At 47.5% G+C, this 20,560-nt stretch overlaps 1 protein-coding gene across 1 annotated transcript in view; it reads right to left on the reverse strand.

Moving 5' to 3' along the window:
• The window catches only part of LOC107187963 (kinesin-like protein CG14535), a 132,049-nt gene that overhangs the window by 101,615 nt on the left and 9,874 nt on the right, over positions 1-20,560 (reverse strand). The gene's annotated exons all lie outside the window — the stretch shown is intronic.

A 20,560-nucleotide genomic window follows, 5' to 3' on the forward strand; every position in this document is an offset into this window, starting at 1 on the left:
GGGACATACGATAGATGTCGGACTCCTCCATCACGAGTCACGAGTCGTGATTCATGACATATTTGTGTGTGAAGAAAATGATAGATACGTGCTCTCATTCACACAATTCACCCACCATTGCCATATGCCCGGATGCTGCACGTTGTTGCCCGCTAGTGAGTTTGGCGGGCGCTGAGTTGGAGTAGAGAGTGGAATACACAGAGAGGCAGAAAAAAAGTAGAGCTTGTAAGAACAGGGTAGAGAGAATGAAATTACCCCTCAAAGCGTAAAACACTGGTTGCTCCCTGCACGGCAGACAATGATGTAAAGATTATTATGAAACACAAAGGGACGCGTATCACTGGTGGGGATAAAAGATATTTCCTTCAATCCCAGTCTGTTTTGCAAGGCAACAATTGTGACCTTAATTATCGGCTAATAATGTGTACAAGCGCGCGCGCGCGATGCGGCCCAGCAACCCTGTAAATAAACCGTCCATTATCGGTGGCTGAGGCAATTACACGATTCCGTGGTAAATTTTTCTTTCTTTCGAACAAACTATTGCGCTGAACAAGCAACAACGGAAACCACTCTTCGGTCCTGTTCTCTGTCTGCTTTCTGTTTTCTTTTTCATCTATTTCCCAGTTTTATTAAATCGCCGACGTTCCGGCGAGTCTCTGTTTGACAAGCGTTTAATTTACCTGCGTCTCCGTCACTCTAATCACGTCAAATTATTTTACTCATTTTCATTAAGGATAAGATACCTCTCCCCGACGGAGCAACGGCGGAAAAAAAAGAAAAAGAAGAGAGACACGGGAAGGGAACGGAAGGGGGGAACGGTAGCGTTACGGAAGCCGTCGTAACGAGACGTTTGATGGACGCGCTTATTCTCCAGAGGAAACGGCTTACGCCCTGGCTCACCGACCGGAGTCTGATGGAATTGAACAGTGGGTCAAAAACTTTCTTTCCCACCCCTTTCGGGGGGCTTTTTTTCTCTCTCTTCGTTTGTCAATTAGATAGTCTCCGATCTTATTAACATTTTAATACCTTCGGCGAGATCGTTCCCTAAACTTACCCCCTCACATTTTATTCCGATTAAACGAACCTCGTTAATCAGGGAAGGAGAACGAAAATCTTAAATTCTTTTCCAAGAAATAAAAGGAATTCGATGAGTGTTCGACTTGATTATCGTATATCAACGCATGATATTTCTCTAACGATCTGAAGCCAGTCAGAGAAGATTCGAACTTCTAAGAACGTCCCGGACGAAAATTGACTCAAGTTCTCAGGAATTTATAAATTTACAAATCACTCCCCCACCCTCTCGGCTGTCACGCGCTACACCCTTCTCGCTCCATTTAAATTACAGTCAGCGAATTCTTCGTGGCTCACGGAGCGGCGAGCTTCGTCATCCTAAAGTAATTATACACTTAACTTTTTCGCCCATCGGTCGCGGAGGTTATCTCGAGCCGCCGTACACCCTCGACGGACGTCACTCATCCCCGAAGGGACGGGGTCAGAGAGAAAGGGAGAAACTAACGCGGTGACGTTAAGAACGAAACGGTCGAAACGACTTTTAAAAGTTTTAGGAGCCGCGAGAGTTCTCTAGCGACGCTCTCCACCACCGTAGCCTGCGATCTTCGTTATTTATACAAGTATCTTTTGCCCTTTTCACGGGGGGTTGCTGGACGATTAATATTCACGGGGACGAAACAGTCCTTACCACGGCGTCCAGCAGCTGGAATCCATTTTGAAACAAAAAATCTCTAATTGATCCCGTAACGTACGATAACCCCACAGCGTGACTTGTTTTGTATATAATATTACTTTTTTTCTACGGTGCAAGCGATATCGATTGGACGTTTCTACGACTCCCTGTGAAACGTTAAGATATCCCTGGTCCATGGAATAATAATTATCCACGCGGCCCGTCATTCGGGATTACAAATGCCCTTCGCGATCTCAATTTGCGAATTCCGCTGGTCTTGTGTTCATTGTTAGGCGGGGATTAATAATACATCGAATACGCCCGTCCAACCCGCTCCCGATATTCGGAATAGGGGCGCCTCGACGCACCCCATCGCGCAAGCCGGGACGAATAATACTGCTGGGCCTCGAGGACGACGTCGCGGTCTTCGGGAATTTCTGGACGAAGGACTGAAGTAAAATTTTTCGAGGGTCTTCTTGAACATGAAAAGTGGATACGTAGACACAATCTTCGCGAAGAAAATTAATTCTTGCTTAAGGGGGTATTCTAGTATAGCTGGTCAAAAATGAATTTACTTATAGTTTCTTTGAAAATGTGTTCCTAAAGCATTATGGCAAAATTCATGAAATTGTCGAACCTACAGAAGAATAAAGGATGGTTGACAGGTACTCTGCAAAGTAACTAGATTATTCAAATACAGCTACAAAATTTTTGCGTAAAATTAATATCGCAGTATAATTTAAACCAAGACCAACAGCCTATATTAACTAAACGCGTATACTTTCGACGGTTTATGACATAAAAAGTGAAATAAAGCGTGTCTAATCTTTTCACTGTACTTTAACACTGCAAAGTGTTGAAGGAAATATTATTCTATGAAACGTAGAAGCATACACTGGAGATGTTTCGAATTTTCTTAAACATCCACTACGTAACATTTACCACCCTTCCAATTCGAAATAGATACGAATTTAAAAGACTCGCCGTAATCACCAAAGATTCAGATATGGGAATAGGCTTCCATTGCCTCCGAGTAAACTGTATCAACCGCCACCCTCGTTGTTCAAGCATCATTTTTCCTTTCGTCTCGCGTTAACCCGCGTCAAAACCGCACCGTGTGGGTGCATGAAAGATTAGAATAGGGTCCCCCATCGGCGTTTCGATAGTTTCAAGCCCCTCGAGCCGCGCATGGTTAATCCCTTCGGGATCTAAAAACAACCATAAATGTATCGAAGCCCGTGACACGTGTCACCTAATTGGAAGTAAACACAAGGGGGTTTGTTTTCTCGCCAGGCGTCAAACGACGCACGCTTCAGTTCAAATATTCCCTGGTCCACAGCCCCCTCGCTAGAGCCATCTTAATCGAATCTAAGAATCACGTTCGAAGGGTAAGAAGCGTTGTTCCAGGACTTGGTCAGATTCTCCGCGCGGTAAAATAACAGGAAGGGGGCGCGTCCAACCGGCAAGTATTCCGGAAATGACGCTCGCCTGGAGCGGGTGGGTAGCAAGCGGCTCGGCGAAAATCGCGCGCGACGAGCGAGAAACAGGCGTGGGGACCCGGTATTCGACGGTCCGCGACGATCCTGTCTCGTTCCCACAATCCCGCGGAGTATTTTCCGTGCATTAGCAAGTCAAATAACCGAAGTTCCGCCGGCGGAAACAGAGAACTCGCGCTGGCGAAAAGCGTGAGGATCCTCTCTCCCTACCACGTCTCGATTACTCCCAATCTCCACCCACCTCCCACCCTTTATTCCCTTCCACGACCAACGACAGAGCCCGTTAGATAAGGATAAGTCTACGCGCCCACGGAAAAAAAAGAGATCGGGCGCAAAAAGAATTCCAGAAAAGAGAGGATGGATTTACGTTTCTTCCACACGTATATACTAGGCCGGAGGGAAGCGTGTGTGCGGGTCTCCGAGGTGCCAACACCCTCGCGCTCCAGGGAGGGAGGGTGGATAGCGCCTCGAGAATGTAAAAGGGGGACCCCTCCACTGGCTGGCTTAGGGCTGAATTTCTTCTATCTCCACTTATTTACTCGGCCGTCCAACTTTCTCCGCCCGTCGATGCCATTAAAAATAAAAGTCTGCGGGATATCGCCCGAGTGCTTCCCCCAATTTCGGGCCACTTCTCCACCTTTTCACGATCCACAGATTTTTCGCCCTGGCTTTTAATGGACCCTGTTCCGATACTCTTGCTCCCGGTATCGCTGAATGATTGCGCATCGATCGGCAGGACCGGAGGGGACTTGGCTACGAACCAAGAATCCATGAATCTTCTCTTGCGACAAAGATATAAATATATTCTTTTAGTTTAAAAAATTCTATTAGATTGGCTCTTCGATTAAGCCTGCGGCTTGTTGTTTCTATTCATGTGGGTTGGAGATAGTCCATCGTTACTACTTGAATTTTTATAACGTAAACACAATTGATTTTTTGATGACACAGTTAAGGTGTACACATGAGTTTTACCGGACAACACGATGTGGTCTGTAAATAGTCCGCATAATGCGGTGGTTTTTTCATGGGAAGCATCAGACTACCAGAATTTATTAACTGGGTGGTTTTTCGATCGTAAAGACATAATTAAACGAGTTATTGTTGATTACTACAGAATGATATAATGCAGGAATTTTACCGTTTTTACCATAAATTTAAGTGTAGATCGTACTATATTTATGGCACCCTTTTCCCTTGATACTCGTGTATTTTTACCAAACCAATATAGCAATTATTGGGTGAATGAATAATGACATGAAAAGTCTGTAACTAATATTTCCTGGTCAACTGCTCAACACACAAAAAATACGTTAGGTGATCCTTTCACGCATACTGGTGTCAGATTAAATCACTTAAGTATGTCTACTGCAATGATTGGCCACCGACAGCAAGAAATTGATATTAGACGGTATAACATTTCTACCAGGATTTATATCAAACGGTAACAAGCAGCATAAATAGTTTTTTTTTCGTTTTCTATGGAAGCAGAAGACCTTGAGACCCGCGTCGCAGGTTCAGATATTCAAATGGCTATCCGAAATTATTTTCCTCTTATCCGTAGCCGGGGAATCCTGAATGTAATCTCAGGTGTTCTGCGGACGAGAAGATAGATTAATATAGCGTCGCCGGGCACGTACTGAACGCACACGAGAGATTGAGGATAAAACTGCAGCTGGCCCGAGGAAAGGGAAAGATGATGAAAGAAGAGAGCGAGGAGACGCGAACAAGAGAAAACCAGCGCCGAGAGCCAAGAGTATTGTTTCTTCCAAGAGCGTTCCGTGACGGAAGAGAAGAGGAGTTTGTACAACTCTCCGAGCAGACTCGGGTAGAACGACTTCGTGACCGTTTCTACACGCGCCAAGAAAGACGAACTGGGGTATTTGTAGAACTAGACGAAATGTTTGTCAGGCAATTGGTATTAATAAATCAGTAGAAAGGACATTAAAGCTCTGTTGATGCATTCGTCAAATTATTCGACATCACAATTAGAAAGTTTGATCATTTGGAGTCTATTGTTTGATGGGGAAGCAAAGAGTATATCGTCAATTTCAGCAAAATATTCACGACAAGCAAACTATACTACGAATATCGCTGCGTCTTTACTTCCCTAGAAGTTGTTCCATTATTAGAGGATCAATGCACTAGCAGCGCCATGTATCGCAGAATCTCATTTGAACTTTACTGTTCCAGGAAAGCCCCTTAGCACAGTGGGACAGATCTAGACGGTACGCTATCTCAGACGCTAGAAGATCCTAGATCCAGTAAACTCAGACGTCTCGTTCCGTGTCTATCCACCCTGGCACCGTTCTATTTGCAACTGTTCGATCATTCGAAGAATTCGATGAGCTTTCCAACGATTCAAGTTCCAAAATCCGTTGCATTTTCCGCGTGCAAGCGTTCGCAATAACATCGAGATCGAGGGGAAAATGACAATAGTTGGGGAACGACCGAACCAGGAGGAGATTCCAAAAATGTGAAAAAAAAAACCGTCTAGGATTTGACGACTGCGAGAAGTGACGCATATCGAGGATAAAAGAACGCGGTTGGGGCGGAAGATGAAGAAGAAACGCAGTTGGCGTGGGCGACAAGGCGCGAGGACAACGCATTGTTTTCCTGCGGACCGTTTCCGACTCGAGAAGGGTCGCGAGAGTTTCCGTCGAACTATCGTTTTTGCCGCAGTCGTGTGGCCGGTGTCCGCCGGCTGCGTGACGACGTTTCGACACTGTTTTGCCCTCCCTCGTGGCCGGTTCATAAGGCGTTTCTTGCCGCGAAATAACAACCGTCCTGGCCGACACGCGTCGAAAAGAATCCACAAGGAACCCTCGTTCGCCGTTCCTAAACGTCCTGCGTCACGTTACCGGGCAAGAAACTGCTACGGAACCTAATAGAACGGAGCAGCCGTGTAGCTTTTAATTTCGCGAAAGGTTCGTGAAAAGAACGGCATCGAAGGAATGTCAGGAACGGAGAGGCGGGAAAGCTTCCTAGCGTCGCGATAGGGGTCCCTTTGACCGTTGAAATGTTAATGAGAATAATGATAAAGGAACCAGTATGATTTGTTGTTGTATGCAATCTCGCCGCCGTAATCTTAAAAGGACACGTCTCAGCACTGCACTTATCGACGCAATAGGGTTAGTTTCTTTTACGATATTCAACGCGAGGAATATCGAAGTCTCCTCGAAGTTCAACTCCGCTCGCGTGTGCACGTCTACATCGAACGATGATAAGACGCCTGCCGGGTAAAGACGCACAGAGAATCTCCGATGCATCCACTTCGAGCCACTAGACGCGTCGTTTCCGTTCTCGAAATTCATCCGCAAGTGTTTCCAACACAAGTCACGTACACGTGTATACTAGGTCTCGTCTGCATCTCGAGAACGATGCAATAATACGACGCGTGTAATAAGCGACGACGAGACGGTACGAACTCTCGGCAGGCAGACGGTTCGAAACACTTCGAAAGAGGAAATAATTTGTCGCGATGTGAGATTAGAAACAGTTGCCCTCGAATCCAACCGTGGTTGTAAGAAGCTTTGAGATGTGATCTGGGCTGAATTAAATTAAACTACTCCGCAGGATGAAGTAAACGAGGACATAGATTCCGTTTAAGCCTTTCCGTTTTTTGCTGCGAATGGAACACTTAACTTGTCGAGAGAATTTGTTCGTTTTATTCTCTCTCTCTCTCTTTCTCTCTCGTCTCTGCCATTTCCCTTTCTTTGCAACGACGAAACGAGCATGCGAGGGACGCCAGGGAAAAAGTTCACGTCACACCGCGGCCACAGACGGCTGAACCAGAAAATCAAAGTTTGACAGAATCCGTTTGCTCTCCGCTCGGAGTTCGCAGACTTCAGCCGTCCGCCGGCCACTTTTCATCCCGTCGTCGCGACGACACCGTAAATAGCACTGGAAACATTCCCCTCCCCCTAAATGGCCGCGATCTCCATCGGTCTCGGTGCTCCATCGATCGTGGGGATACTTTCGAAAATCTGTCCGTGTATCGGTTGCGCGCGCCTCAACAAGTGGTCCTGTTGTACGTACAGGATTGTCGTACGTGCATCGATACCGCAGGAACGACGACTTCCGAGGAGAACGACTACCGTTTACCAAATCGAGAGACGATAGGAGAGGCGAGAAAGCGCAGCCTAATCCTTCCTCGCGTCTCACGGTGACAGGGTAGACCGTGGGCGTGAAACAATATTGGTATTTCAGATATTTTATTAACGTTCCAACCGGCCCAGGATCAGGACACCGAGGAGAAAGACGGGAGAAAGGGGTGGCGGCGGTTCACAGTCCTGCGAGTACGAACCCACTATCGATTATTGACTCGAGAAGAGAGGAGGCGGAGGAAGCGATACACCCCCATACCCCGCGCCCTTTCATTCCGATCTCGTCCACCTGGGAAATCCTAGATCCCGACGGATGAACTCACGATATTTAATTATAGAGCAGCGGAGACCCCCATACTCGCCTCGAGTCGTTTATGCATATTACATTGTGGATGGTTTCATGGTACACAGAAACGCTTCGATTCACGATGGAAGTTTCCGTAACTGCTTGTAACGTCTCCATTAATTTTCCCTTATTTCTGTCAAAGGAAAGATCTTAAGGATAGCCGGGCAATAATCGAATCACCAGAACGAGCTTCATCGGTGCTCAAAGCGTTCGTGGATTGCACGGAAGAATCCAAGGAGAAAATCAGAGCTGCGGTCAAAAGCCACAGAAACCGTTTGGTGCAAGAGGGGGCTGAGAGGGGGAGGGAGACCGGCTGGAAATTCCAAGAGATGAAATTAATAGCAACGACGCGGAGATAGGGGTCGGAAGAACCGTTTCATGGTTCGATCCGATACGCCGAGATCAAACGCAATTTCTGTTAAAGCTGTTACTTCCATTCGCTGTCCACTCGGAACGGCGAACATCGGTCTTGGGGGAGTCCATTAGACGGTGGCGCTCGTGAACCGGAAGTCCCTCGGGAGTCGCCGCGACGGAAGAAGCACGGCGGACCGGTAACCGTAGATGCAACGCCGACGGAAAAAAGAGAGCAGCAACGCGAGGAGCCGTATCGAACGAGCCTCGCGATATACAGGGTGGATCTCACGCCGCTAGGGTGGAAATGCAAACCGCCTGCTTTGTCGGTTAAAAGTTGCTAGCTACTTCTGCTGAGCAGGCTATGTATGTGACAGAGACAAAGCGAGTGTCGGTTCTCACTCTGTCTCTGTCACAGCCCATTTGGACTTACGCCTACCCAATTTGGGGCTCAGCCTCAGAAACAAACATAAAAAGATAGCCACAACGCAAAGTTTCATACTTGGGCAGATAACGAACTCGAAATGGTATATACAGAATATGGATATGTTCACTCTGATGGGGATTCCAACAATACAAGATATCACATTGAATCTCTCAATTAGACACCAGATACGCTCTCTTAACCACCCGAATCCCGACTTATATAAACCACCTTTCACATACCTAACAGAAGGTTTCAACGAAATCATCCTCTAGGTATAATGGACCGATAATAAACTATACTACCCACACTGACGACACATAATAGAGTTTAGTACCATTCGTTCAACAACAATACCTATGCTAGAAAAACCACAAGACAGGATATGTACAATTTTTACTGAAAGGTCTAACAAACATTGTACAACAACACATAGCCTGCTCAGCAGAGGTAAGCTCTCAATGACACGTTCCAGATGACGGCACTTAAACGATAAAACAGGCGGCTTGTCTTTCCACCCTACCAGCGAGAGATTCACATGTACAGTAAATCAAGGATGAGTGTTCGAAGGTTCCTCGGTACTGACAAGGAGAGGTCCCAAAGTATAACGCTGACTTTTTAATGAGGTTCAGCGCAACGATAGAGCGTGGAATTCTCAAGCCAATGATATTTGTTTTAGCCCCATATGGCCATTAGTTTATGAAATATTTAATATCTACTACCGTGGAACCTTCGAACACTCATTTACTGTAGTCCACTCTGTCAGAAATTCATCCCAAAGACGGAAATTTCTGCTAATTTCGACTCCTTAAAACGGCGTCGGTGCACAGGGAGCCCCGTGTAATTGAAAGGAATTAAACCGATAACGAATCTTTCTGTTGCCTCGATCGAAACGGAAATCATATTCAACGTTCGCGTGCGCGGTCCAATTACTCGTTACGCCGTGCTCCACCTATATCCCCCCACCCTCCAGCCATCAGACTCGCCGCCAAGTGTACCCCTTTTTCCATCCGCCCTGACCTCTCTGCGTGTAAACGTCGCGTCGCGGGAAAACGAGATAGAGAGAGCGAGAAAGAAAGATAGAGAATCCTCCTGTATATCCTTTCCTTCTTTTTCCCTTCGTTTTTTTCGCCATTCTCTTTCGAGGATAACGAACCACCTACAGTCCCGGCTAACGACGGGCACTTAAAGTTTAATCTACCTAATTAATAGTGCTCGTCTATTACCAAGAGGGTCCCCTCATATTTTCTACCCCCTCGCGAGGTATATCCGACCGGCTACAAGCCCCACGAGCAAAAAGCGCGTCCCGCCTAATGCAGGGAAAGGCTGTTTCCTAAGTTTTCACCGTTTTTTTCTCTTTCTGCCCCCTACCTCCTGGCCCTTTTCGTGTCCCTGAATTCGACCCCGGACGTACCTTCGCTGGTAGCTTCTTAATGTTATCCCCTGTCACCTTTTTTAACCCGAGGAGACACAACATCGAACGGTTATAACGTGAACGAACTATACCCGTGGATCGTGAGTACAAAATTTGTGAACAGAGACTGGCAAAAGAGTTCATTAGGTTATAGAATTATCGGTTCGAAAAAATTAAGCATAGACATTAGGAAACAGATATAAAATACCCGATGCCTTCGTTTAACGAAAACCGTTCGAATCATGAACGGATCAGATAGTGCAGAGTGATTTATTTCATCGATGATTCAAGGGAGTTCCGTTCGACCTGGAGGTGTCACGAAATTCCTCGTAACACAACCACCAAAGAAATTTTCTTCGTCGAACCGTCTCGTCGAGTTCACTCAGCCTCCGTGCGAATCAATGGAAACAGTCCTTATTTTTCTTCTTTTGCTAAATTCCCCTTAACGAGGAGTGAAATTTCATGCGTTCACGGGGCCTCCTTTCAGCCAGTTGTCCAAGGGGTAATACGAGCGCCGGCGAAAAGTCGAATCGAGATCCTTAGTATTCCAGCACGCGAGAGATTCTTATTCCATTTCCCGTTAAGAAATCCATTTTTCCTCAAAGAACGGGGCCGCGCTGCGCGAGATCCCTATCTACCGTTATCTCGTCGCGTTCACCTGTTCCCCTCACACCTCGTCCCGTTCGCCAAGGTTCGTACTCGAGCCACGGGGAAAAGAAAGAGAAAGAACACATCCCCCTTCTTCCTTTCACTCGTCCCGTCGATATATCTCGAATTGGCGGGCGCGACCATTAATTTCATTTTATCGCCGCATGGGATTCGGAGCGGGCGGCCGCGGTAATGCGTTTTAAATGTAAAACAGGCTAAGGCCTTCGGCGCTAACGGGACTACTCGCCGATAAAATTTGATTCGAGCCAGCTCCGTGGTTCTGTCCGTCCGACCTTGATCTTTGTAACCCACCCGACCCGCTCATTCTCTGGACCCATGGATTGTCCATGGACTTCCGACATGCAGCGTGTCCAGTCGTAAATATCGACGACCACTTGACGGCTTACAAACTCGCGCCGTTGTATCGCCGGATAACGAACCGTGGTCACAGCTCCGGCGCTGTGATGTACGATGACGCATCCACCACAGGTTAACTCTATTGCAGATTACAGATACTGGGGACAAGTTCAACCGAGCGAATGGGAAGAGAGTTTTCCGATGACATGGTATGGTTAATGGTAATTCAACCGAAACGATGACACTGTCATAGACTGGTCGTAAATACGTTGTATACCATGTTGGAAAAATCACGTCTAGATTTAGATGATCATGAAAACGTCTAAGTCGTATCGTTATTTTTGGAATGGCACAGTAGAGTCATGTTGAGCTACTGCTCTTCAGGTAGCCTTTTCCAAGAAATAGTACATAAGAGTGAGCCAATGACAAGCGGGATCTCGTCGCAGCTGGGTCGAGGGACGAATTATTGTCTACAGAAGGCGAAAGACAGTAGGGAGCGCGCACGTGTGTGAGTGATGTGTGTCAGCTGGGGCGTTCTTAATGCTATTTTAAAAAGCAGTAGAAACTTCAACGAGAGTCTATTGTACTTTGTTCAGTAGAATGATCCATTCATGATAAGAATTAACAGAAGAACCCCTAGCCTATGAAAGGTACGAATGCAGTTCTGTCTACAAAGTGTATTCTTTAACATACTCTCTAATAAAAATATTATTTCTGTATCATCCGTCGACGTTTCTTGCGTCCAGAGAAACGTTCACCAGGGGTGCCAATGTACGATAGTAGGTACCAAAGTAACCAAGCCTTCACCACGAGGAAGCGATCTTGCTGAAATCACGTCCACCGTGGTACGTAGTTGATTAATCCATCGGGGGTGTTTAAAATCCCCCCCTAACACGCCATCTAATAAAATCGGCGTTCCCATATGGAATGTCGTCGTCGTCGCCTTTACCGGTAGCGCAGCTGCATCAAGACGCAAATTACCCGAGAACGTCTGAGAACCGAACCCGACGATCGGCTCTCGCCAGGCAACGAAGGATTCGAGAAGCCGCCGGAGGAAGGGATTGCCCAAGGGGGTAGACGAACTAGATGGGTATCGTCTGCCGTTAAGCGGCTCAGCCACCCCGTACAACTTGCTACCGGTTCCCTGTTCCCCTCTCCTGTCGACGTCCTGGAGGACAAGGGGCGGTCTTGGTGACTTTATGAATATTCTCTTTGTGGAAGTCGCTCGATGCACTCGTTCACTTAGAACACGCCGGCGTAGCTCGGCTCGGTAAACAGCATCCCCTCCATACCCCTTCGCCCAGCAGCGGCGACGTTCTAATGGAGAAGGAATTATTTACGAGGAAATCATTAAAGCAGAACAAATACTTCCGGATACCCCGTGACCCCCGTCCCACCATCACCACCGCGGAAGAGGATTACAAGAGTTCCAGAGGAAAAATGTCGACAGAATGTCGGCAAGACCCGGAGGAGAAGTTTGACAGACCGAGCTCTCGAGCGCATAATAAAAATTCCACCGATAAGTTGGAAGTACATTTCCTGTTCGCTTCGTATGAAACCTGTGTCGGAAAATTGCAGCTACCACGGTTATAAAATATTCATGATCGTTCGAATTTGTTGGTTTTGCGGCGTACTGCATTTACCCCTATAAATGATAGATCTCGCCGCTATGGGACAAGCAGCGTTGTAAACATGTTTATACGAGTGGGTTTCCGTGATCGTTAATGTTCCGATGTATACAGCAGGTGAAACTGAATTTTTAAAGATGGAAGCTTTTTAGGAATTATTAAGAAATACTTCCGTCGCGAACCGATAACACGATCCACACCGATTGCATACCCCCGTGATGCGAAATTATTGGTCCACAGACTGCACAACCCGAATCGCGCAAATCATACATCACGCGGTGTAATTAAATCGCGGTTACGCGGGCACGGGGGATGGCTGTCGCGAACGAAATTTTCAGCCGGGAACGATATCAAGGCACGGATGAAAGCACCTTGCCAGGGCAATCTAGACAGCCTCCGGGGCCTCGTGTTTCACCCGTTGCAGAAGTCAATGTGCCCTCAGCCAACTGGCTATCGGCCGTGCCGGCGACTACCTATTCGAAATGCGCAAACAGCGGCAACAGTGGTCAGTGCACCGTGAGGTCAGCCGGCGGTGGATTAATTATGCAACGGGCCTCAGCCAGGGCAGTGTTCTCTCGCCCGTCCGGCGGCCAATTAACTCCAAAAACAGTCGCGAGCCCCCGAAATCCAAGCATCCGTTGTTCCGTCTGTCGGTCGGTGGACGTCGCGGAGAAAAAGGCCCGTCGGATAATGGTCGGAGGGTGGAGGTGGTGCCTTTCTCACCGAATCAACGAGATTTTAATGAGAACGTTTTTAAATTGCTAATTCGATGATCGACAGCCAAACAGGGTGAATTAGCAACGCTGAACCAGTCGATTTGAATAGGAGCTGAGGTAGCTTGCGGAAGATGTAGGGAATAGGTCATTTGGATCGATCATTTAATTAGAGGCTATTCGTGATATTGAATCGGAGAAGATAGAATCGTTAGTGTTATCGAATATTCAGGTTCGAATTCCAATCTGTCTATCATAAACGTCTGACGGACGACAGTCCGTCAGTCGTTAACTCCAACTTTATCGGCTCCGTCAGGATGGACCCCGCTAATTAGAACAGAAATATCAGAATCGAGTCACGCTTGATGCAAGATGCGAGGGGGGGGGGGCAGTTCGTTCGTCAACGACCGGTCAGGGAGAAATAAAGGAGAAAGATCGTGGAAACGGACCCGTTTCTTCCGAGGGGACTCCCGGAAACCGTTGGGAGTAGCCAAAGTTCGGAGTGCACGAGACTGCCAGGCATTAATCTCGTTTAGCTAGGGTTTATTGCCCGCGCGAAGTAAATTGGTAGGGCCTGCGCTAAATACCAGGAATACAGTTTCCATCGGCTATAGCCACAGTTTATCGGCGCCCCTTCGACTACCCCCTTCGGTCCCCTTCCGCTGTCTACGCCAATGGAGGCCCGGAGTAACGGCTGAAGGGAGGGCGACCAGAGCGAAAGGGCGCGAGCGGGTATCGAGCTCGAATTGGGAATCGGTTCACCGGATGGATGCGTGTGTTCGGTACACTACCGTCCAAAAGTATTTCCTACGGTTTTGTTTCACGAGAAGTCCCTTAGGAAACAGTCCATTTCGCTGGTGCCCAGTCCATTCGTCGAGGTATTCCACCAATTACGAACATCTGAATTGTCAAGAGGTCCGAAGACCTCATGTGATAATAAAGAAGACGTGTTTAAAGGGTTTTTCCCATGTCATGTCCAAGTCATTTGAGAGTCCATGTAATAATGAATACGTATATTATCTTCTACGGTTCACATATCATTCTTCAGTATGTAGCAATACAAATGATTGCACGGTATACTACCACCCGATGATGCGTATCATTACTGAAACTAATGAATCCTTTAATGTATCCGATAATTACCGATACCTTCCAGATTAGCCTGATGGACGATTATTAAGAATTTACACCGAGCACGGTAAGTCACCGTGATTCGCAGCGTTCAACTGATCGCGTGAAAAGAATCACGTTCGATATTATTTATTCCCGGACAAACCAGTGTAGCAGCTGGCGGGTAAATACTTATGAGTGGTAGTGTAGGACGCAAACACCAGCGAACGCAAACGGAACGCGTGTTCACGCGGCTCCGGGCAGCTAGACGGACAGACACGAGGGTCGGGAAGGTACACAGTTATTGCATTAACTCATCATTGTCATTTTTATCACGTGCCCACTTGAATCAACACCAGAACCGCCCCCGGTGTCCCGGATCCGCGCCGCGGTCATCTACGAGCTCAGCAGCCTTTCTCTCGCGACCCCTCGAAACCTGTCCGCTTGTTTTCGCGCGACTCTTGAGCCCTCCACCCCTTCAGGGGGGTGGCGGAGGCCGCCACACGGTTAGACCGGTGCCGCGTACCTACCCCTCTCTATCGGGATTAGCCGCTAACGACTCGTGTTACTCGTTCGCAACGCAATTTTCCCTTTCTGCTCGCTGCTGCCGTCGTAAACCAGCGAGCCCCTAATTTTTTTTTCATCGCTTCGGGAGGGAGGACGGACAGCGAGAGGAGGGAAATCCGGATGGGGAATAACAGGAGACCGAAGGAAGATTTGGGAACCATGTGAAGGGTTTATTGGGCGGTGGGAAGGTGTGTTAACCCCTTTTTTGCAGACGGGATCATCTGATGCGTTAGCGTACGCTTGAATCACAGATTTTTGGAGCGTACGGCGGAGAAATGATTGGACAATTCTGTTGTAACAACGACGAATTTTAGTGCACAGTAAAAAAGAAACTTAAGGAAAGTGTTTATTAATCGTATTTTAAGGAAAGTATTTATTAATGGTAATTTCAATTTTGATGTTCGACACTTTTACTCCGTCTAGAAAGGGAAGAACGCTTGACACGCGTCTGCAAAGGATTAAAGTACATTCACCTGAGCACTTACTTCTTTCTCGGTTCAACCCTGGCCGTTTCTACTAAACGAACGGAACTCTAATGGAAGACTAACGGAACGGGCAAGTATTAAATAATCCACGTAAAGTATATTACGACTGTGTCCACTGTGTGTGTAAATATTTAAGCGCAAGAAGATCTCATTTTGCCAAAGAGTATTTGCATAGCCGGGTAGAAGAATCACGAAACATTGTCGTTCCAGCGTATACCACGGGGTAAGAAGACCAAAGCCTGAGAAAAGCATGCATTTTTATAGGTCTGTCACGGTAAAGGTCGGCTCGCAGGGCCGTGCCATCGGTTTTTGTATATATTATCCGTCTCTGGGGAGATTCCTCGGGCAGTAGCCTTGCTACGACCGGTATACGCCGTAATAAAGTTCAGGTACGAGACGGTGCACCTAGCGTAAAACCTGAAATTCAAAGGGAATTCGAGAGGAGGCGTCGGACGTATGAATGTTCCGAGACGACGCAAGGTCCAACCCCATCCACCAGCCCCCGAGAATATTGTTTATTCAGGATCCAAGGCGGATGATGGGTCGGACTTCTTGCCGGGTGGGGGGAACGTACACGCAGGTAAATATCGATAATCCATAAGCACGGTGAGGCCACGTATCGAATTTTATACGGTATTGCCAGGTCGTCGAGAATTCCCGGAGAGTTTGCGCGAGGAATTCCCGTCGCAAGCACGCTTCGAAATTCCAGCCCGCGGAAGAGGAACCCTGTCTCGCGTCGGTGAAACATTTTTCCTCGCGAGGAAACACCGAGATGCTTCTTTCTGCGAACTAATACCTACCTGGTCGACGCGTGGTGGTTCGACGAACCCAACATGCCCGCAGGAATACGGGATGGAATTTATTAAAATTCCAATCGTTCTACACCTGGGTGTAGCGATTATTTTCTTCGATCGAGTTAGTTTGCAATATCATTATTCAACGTGAAAATCACGGGGAATTCCGGGTTCATAGAGGTAGGACGATGGTGTGTGCGGGAGGGTCCGCGGGATCATTAAAGCAACGAAATTCCCGTGCCGATCGGTGCGACGAGATCAAAGCGACACACGGCACTTTCCGATGGACTCTCGCGCGTCAGATGGCGAGCTGCATAGAGAGAGTGAGAGCACGGGAAACGAACGGGATTAATTAAGGTCGTTTGTCCGGCGATTTGCGCCGAAATCAAATCGCGCTGGACGAGAACGCCGCGCGTGATCCACCACCCGGGCCAAGGAGCATAACGAATGGGTATCGACGCCCGTGCGCCACCAGGAGAACCGGTAATGCTTGGGGGTGGATTGGGGAACATTGCACGAGCCCGTCGCTCACCATTACTAAGCATTGTGTCTGCGGTTCCAGGCGATTTGTACCCTTGCCCGACCACGCGTCAGGGACATTTATTAAACCGGTACCCGTTCGACGCGGAGAGAACGGTGCAGAAGAGAACTCCTCCACCCCCTCACCCCACCGTCGTGGGACTTGCGATCGCCGAAGGGTCGAACCGCTGGGTTTGCGCGACATTTCGCAAGTTTCCGGGTGTTCACGGTGTGCAACGAGTCTCTGGTCAAGCTTTTGTAATTCAACGAAACATGGAGGTGAAGTTTCGTCTAGGCTACGGGGGGAAATATGAATAGGACTCTCATGGAGAGGTACTATGAAAGGAAAGACGATTCGAAAATCAGTTTCTAGCAGATCGGAGTTTATACCTTTTAAGATATGTCAAAGTCAAGGTCATCGGTGCTTTTCGGAAATTAATAAATAAACAAACATTTTTCTCAAGGTCTTATTTCTCGGAATTTTAAGGTCGTCGATGTTTCTTTTTAACGGGAGTACATTTTTATCGGTGTAGAATAATAGTTGAGATAAAGACTAATTCAATGACCTATAATAGTGGGACCCTCATTTGACCTTTAGTACGAAAAATGGACGAATGTATAAGAGTAGATTTAAATAATAAATAAAATGTATCGAAGTTGTATCAAAAATAAATCAGCAGCAAGTAAGGTATTTAAGATACTCACGTTAGGTGGGACAACCTGTACATGACATTCTTATTGCAACACTTGATCTCATGTTTTACTGAGAAATTATTGTAATGATAATGGTAATGATAATGATAATGAGAATGATCTAGCTCAAAAATCTCGATCAAAGTGGTACAGAAATTTACCACTCATCTATCGTTCCGAAAGGTTATTGTATCTTTGCGCACCCTTCCTTTTCTCGTCCAGGATCCAGTTACTCGTTCGCGATACACGGAAACCCCCGGAACGCACCGGACGTGTTCGTCGAAATTAAACAACGTTTCCACGGTGCTCGGTCGGGACTACCTGGAAACGTAGCCGGATCTCTCGTCCCATCTGGTCTCGTTTACATCGAAATACTCATTGGCCGAGCAAAGAAAAAGTAAATGGAACGATCCTTGTTAAACATAGGATTCTTTCGTATTAAACGTAGGACTTAAAAATGCTTCGAGACACAGAAAACCTGAAGAAAAGAAGAACAAGATTGAATTAACCGGAAAAGGAACTCTTATTTATAAACATACAAGAGAAATTTCTTTTACACGGTTCTATTCGGCAATATAAAACCTGTAAGTAGATAATTCCGTTCGTGGTCAGACAAACTCGTTCAACATATTTAACGGGTATTTAAAACCAACATCTGTACACAGTTACCCGCGTTGACCCATTCCAATGTCTCCGGCATTCCCTAAACATCACCTCAGCGTACGAAGTTTCCCGAGGAATTTCACGGCGGGGGTGGAAAGGGCCGTCAGGTAACTTGCGCGTCGGCGATAGAGGTATCGATTAATATCCAAAACGAGCAACAACCGTTCGATCCCGTGGAAACGAAGGCCGCTTAACTCCTTAACGAACCTGCCTTCCTTCCGACTGGTGGTATGCAAGGGGCCAGGTGGGGTAGAGGGTTAGAAATCGGAATTAAACGAAACACGAGTAACGTGGCTGCGCCACGTTCCGGTTAAATTCGCGCGCCGCGCCGAAGTTATTCTCCGGCTAACAAGACGGTAGCTACAGGAGTGTTTAGTGGAACCACGGTTCGTTAAACCGCTTAGAATAGGTAATTACGATAGAAACTTCGCAAACGAGCCAGCGAGAGGATCTAATAGAAGTCGGCGTGGCGCGCCCGCGCGAGCGCAACGGAATAGAGGCTGTGTACGGGGGCGCGCGTCGACGAGCAAAGTCTATTGTCGGTGGCATCTGCCTTCTCTACGGAACGAAAGCGTAGACCGAATCGTACCCCGGGCCCTGAAGCTTTAAATCCACCCTCCCACGCCCCTGGACACGCTTCTGAGCCTGTCCATGGCAATTCAATCGTGTACGAATGGACGGAAACGTACGCGTTGCCCGGAGCAGTGGCTGCGCGCGTACCAGCAACACGGTGCGTGGCAACGTGAATTTCAGTGTAATTTTACGGGACCCACGGACACAGCGTCCCGGCTATTTTCTCTGGAATTTCTCATTTGTTCGAATGGAAATCGGGGGGGCGGAGAGTGTACCACCACGAACGGCTCGATAAATTTTTGCTACGCAAAGCCTCGATGAATGCACGACGCGCGTACCAATTCTCCGCGCTCTAAAATGTCCGAAGAAAAAGCACGCGTTTGGACCGCCCTGTTTTTATCTGTGATTTTTTTGGTTTCCACGGGAAATAGGGGACGCGCAATTAACGATCGATCGCGAGGACAGGCGACGCTCGCCGATTTGTTTGAGCGTAAACGGCTGGGATGTTTGATTGTTTACGTTACACTGGCTGGAACGCGGTTTAATCGGGTGCGCGTTATCGTTCGTAAATACCGTCCCGATAATTTCGAAGGATTGTCGAAGCCCTGGTACACGGGGCAGCGCTGATATTTACCGGAGGGCTGTTGTTCGAAACGGGCCAGGCAATAATAAACTTGTCCCTCTACCGGCCGTTTGAAAACGATGAACAAAAATTTCTACTTCAAACGCGGCCGCCGGATATATTCTGGTACGTTGATGGCCCCGTTGTTCCTGACACGCGCCAGGTGCCACGGGGCAGAACGCGTTTCCGTAAAAATATACACACGGTCGGGCAAATAATTCGGGGGACTCGTCGCGGATAGCCTTCTTTACGGATTACCCTGTCAAAACTAACGTCCGACGAGCGGGTGGCATGGAACACGCGGTTCCACGCCGGACACCGGTGTCTTCCATCATCGTCCCGGCTTTTGTGGCACCGAAATGTTCGTAGGAAATTTACAAGTTGTAATATTTCGGTCCCGTTCAGGATGGCCTTTGCAACTGGCAGTAACGTTACACGTGTATCCATTTATCGTATCTTCCATGGGAGAGATATTTTAAACACAATGAGCTAATAAGACTCGTTCGACTGCCTCTTTCACTCGAGTACACTGCACTGTTTTCTCACGGATCATTACTTTAGAATTTTATTGTTTTTTTTTCAATGATTTTACATATTTTTCCGTTCTTCTTAGCAAAAACTGGATTAGAAGAGCATTATCTAAAGAGTTACCAATTCATAGCACCCTCTAAAAGATTACACGTTTCATGATTGGTGGAACAGTGTTTCTGAAAATTTCTCATAGTGCCAACCAGGTAAACACATGTTTCAAGTTGCGTCAGTTTATTACCAAGAGTGCGTTATTTACTACGTTTAATATTTCTACGGATGTAATACTGTTTCCGACTAGAAAGTATGTAAGACAACATTACTCACGATCCTCATTTTTTCTACCCGTCGCTGTGAAATAGGAAGGGTTCGGTATAACGGGGTTTACCCCGTAAAATTCCGTTGGACAGGCCAAAATATTTGGCCGCCGTGCACGGTAAAGCCGAACTTCCGCCCGTGCCTTTTTCCCCGTGTCCCCCGTGCGTCTCGAATAAATTCTCTGGACGGTGAAAGTGCTAATGCAGGCGACCTTTCGTCGCGTGCACGCCCCTCAGAAATTACCCGGCACGTGTAAACTTACGACAGGTGCGCGAACCACTGAATAAAACAGAGGCCGCCCCTGCGCGGCCCCACGAACTCGTGACTGCATTCCCTGTTTTACGATACGCGGCGGGGAATCCAGTTTCAACGGCGATCAGGGAAATTCCTCGTGGAAGTATCGTGAAACTCCGTCGATCGGGGCCCGTACCAGAGGAGGAGGGTGGTTCCCAACAATTTGCCGGGAGCAAAAACGAGAAGCATAGAAAAGTCCGCCCGCGAAGTCGATACTCTCGCGTAAA

This window comes from Dufourea novaeangliae, unplaced genomic scaffold (assembly GCF_001272555.1).
Source record: "Dufourea novaeangliae isolate 0120121106 unplaced genomic scaffold, ASM127255v1 scaffold109, whole genome shotgun sequence".
In the NCBI taxonomy this organism is placed as follows: Eukaryota; Metazoa; Arthropoda; class Insecta; order Hymenoptera; family Halictidae; genus Dufourea; species Dufourea novaeangliae.